Consider the following 3,158-nt stretch of genomic DNA (forward strand, 5'->3'; position numbering starts at 1 on the left):
CACACACACACACACACACACACACACACACACACACACACATATATATATATATATATATATGTGTGTATATATATATATATATATATATATATACACACCATACTTTTGATACTTGTTTTAAGCCGTTTAGGTATAGCGCTATGTTGATATTTTTCATTTTTTAAACGTATTTTGTATATTAGCCTACGCGATGGTATGTTCACGTTGCATAAATCACCCTGAAAATTCTTTTATCGGTCACTTGCATATATTTCACAGTGCTAAAATTATATTTTGAAGAAAGGATATTTTAAATATTTGAAGTACATAAAAGTACAATCTATTGCTAGAAATGTTTATAAAATTTTGATTTGTTTCGTTTTTGGTTTTTGTTTTTGTAATAAAGAATTGTCTTTGTTATCGTTAATATGTTTACACACTCATACTTTGTTCCTACGTCTCTAACTACATTTACACTTAATATTAGCTGTGTTGTATTCGGTACACTAAACTATCGACGTGAATTAAAGCATTTGCATGACAATTATAACAATTCGTTGGTCTATTACTGCAGGAAAATATGAGTAAAGTAGGCCTAGTGTAATCATTCACTGAGCAAGTTGCACAATTCCGAAAAGACAGCATTAACAAAACGCTGGAAAATAACGGCCTATTTGACACACTCCTATGGATGGCATGGACCATTTAACAGAACATCAGGACTCAAAACACCCAAAATGTCATTACAAACGATTACGAACTAAACCTGGAGTAATTTTAAAATAAGAGGGCAGAGGCGAGTCCTTGGGCTCTAATATTGTCTACAGACATTCTCCCGTCCTTTGACCTGCAACTCAAACAGGTCCCCAGGGTGCACAGTGTCTCTACAGAAACTGGTCAAAGAGTTTATCTCTGGGATAAGATAGTAATCACGACTCAGGGACAGTGCTCTACCCTCACAACAAGGGCACCGCAGTTCACGTGAGAAAAAGAAACGAAACGATTTGGGGGGGGGTTTTATTACCACGACATCTATTTATCGCCTCTGTCAGCTCACTTTTATTTCTTTCTACGTTTCTGAAAAATTGCGATATATTTCGTTATTCCAACCATTCATTTGCAGTTTTTAGAAGTTTAACGCACAAAAAGTGACACGTTGTGTATGCAGCCACGTAAATGTATAGCTTTACCACTGTTGCTAGAGCGTCATGTATATTTATGTCACGTATGGCCTAGTAGCCCATCAATGGCACAGACGATAAGTAGGACACAAATGTTGGCAAGCGAGCTCGCGGTTAAGCAAAACTGCGCCTTTATCGATCGAGAGCGTCCAGGTTTGACTGTCGTCCCAAATCAGATACCATGCTGAGAGAAGCAGTGCATGATGGGGGTAAAAGGTTTATAGGTCATATCTTATTTATTTATTTCTTCATTCATTCATACCTGTTTTCAGATGAGAGACATTTTCAATGGCAGACACAGGGGTCGAGTTGCATGATACTTGATATAAGGAGAGAGAACATTTTGGAACGATATAAAACACGAATCCCTTTTTACTGAGAGTAGTTTTCAACAGCATTGTTTATTTTTAAATGCTGTGAGCAGCACAGATGATGTGAGCGCCTGCTGTTGCGTTATCTCGTTATTGGTTCAGAAAAAAAAACCCCTCCAAAATCAATTTTGTTGATAGAGGAGACTAATTATTTGCCCATCAACCCTTTACCTGATCAAAAAAAAGCGTTTAAGTCATCTGCGTTTCCTGCGATGGTTAATGATTTCATGCCTGTTAGATTAAAATCGCTAAACATTAATCGGTCAAATGGCTTTTGGATGAATGGTTCTCGTGAGACTAATGCGTCCATTTACTCTGGTAATGACATAAACTCGCTGTCTCTGCCATTCCTGTGAGAACTCTCTCTGCCTCAGAATCTTGTTTACTTTGGATGCAACCTTGACAGGACCCGAGATACTGAAATGTGAAGCGCGTGCTCTCTCTCTCTGTCCTACACACACACACACGCACAGAGAAAGAGAGAGAGAGAGAGGACTCCAGTCTTTCCGACCCATTTTACAATTTCTAATGGATCGCACCATTGTTCTATGTCACTTCTAACATACTCAATTAACAACATTAATTATAAATAGTTTAGTCTAGTTAAACTCTTGCTTGATTGGACAATACGAGGCTCGAGCAACAAGATGCTGTCCAGCAGGTTCCAATGTCGGACATTATGTGGAAACATTGATTCATAACAGCAAAGACTACTGTAAACTATTTGTGTAATGACTCTTACGTGCAGGTTCGGAGGTCAGTTTCAACGGTGGACCACTTAGGTAGCATCAGTAAACTGCGTAAACACTGCCCTCTGCTGGCTGGCTGAAGAACAGCACTGTGACCGGCCCATCGTTTTCATTAGTATAGTTACATTTAGGGATCGAAACAGACCACACATCTTGTTACTCTTAAGGATGATTCCACAGACCAGTACCTCTCAGTCAGTCAGACAACTTAAACCAAAAGTCACGACTGTCCAACAGGAACATTCTTTAGTAGCTCTCCACCACGGAAGAGTTTCGATGTCTAGCCCTCTTGCTCCCTGGCTAGTTAGTTAATTATCCAGAACATTGCTTTGTGGAATAAAACAAAGTAGCAAAAATGTGATTTCCTTGTTTTTTTTCACCAAAGCAACTGAAATAAAGTCAAAACTATACAGTGGATAGAACATATTGTACTAATGTCTCAGCAGGACAGCTTCAGTTGGGAGGTTTGACACTTTGGTGGTGCACAGGATATTGTACCTGCCAACAGCCATAAGAGTTTACTGTGTGAGGATACACTCTTTTTGTTTTAATGTCCTTTTTTGGAGTTCGTAATGTCTTAACGTGTCTTCTTTCGTAAGCTGCCATGAGACAAAAGAATGTCACACCAGGGATCAATAAACGGTGTGATATCTAAACATATTATTTCAGTGATGATAAGAGCTAAAATAAAAAGGAAATAAACTTTGGAATTCTTTTCATTGGAGCCAACTTGATAAAGACTCACACACACACACACATATATATATATATAGAGAGAGAGAGAGAGAGTGAGGACAGTGCACATGAGGCTTTGAGTCATTTTATTTGACAGTGTTTAGAACTGTACAGAACATTCCAGAACGTTTCGGAGGTGA

Source organism: Chanos chanos, chromosome 16 (genome assembly GCF_902362185.1).
Source record: "Chanos chanos chromosome 16, fChaCha1.1, whole genome shotgun sequence".
In the NCBI taxonomy this organism is placed as follows: Eukaryota; Metazoa; Chordata; class Actinopteri; order Gonorynchiformes; family Chanidae; genus Chanos; species Chanos chanos.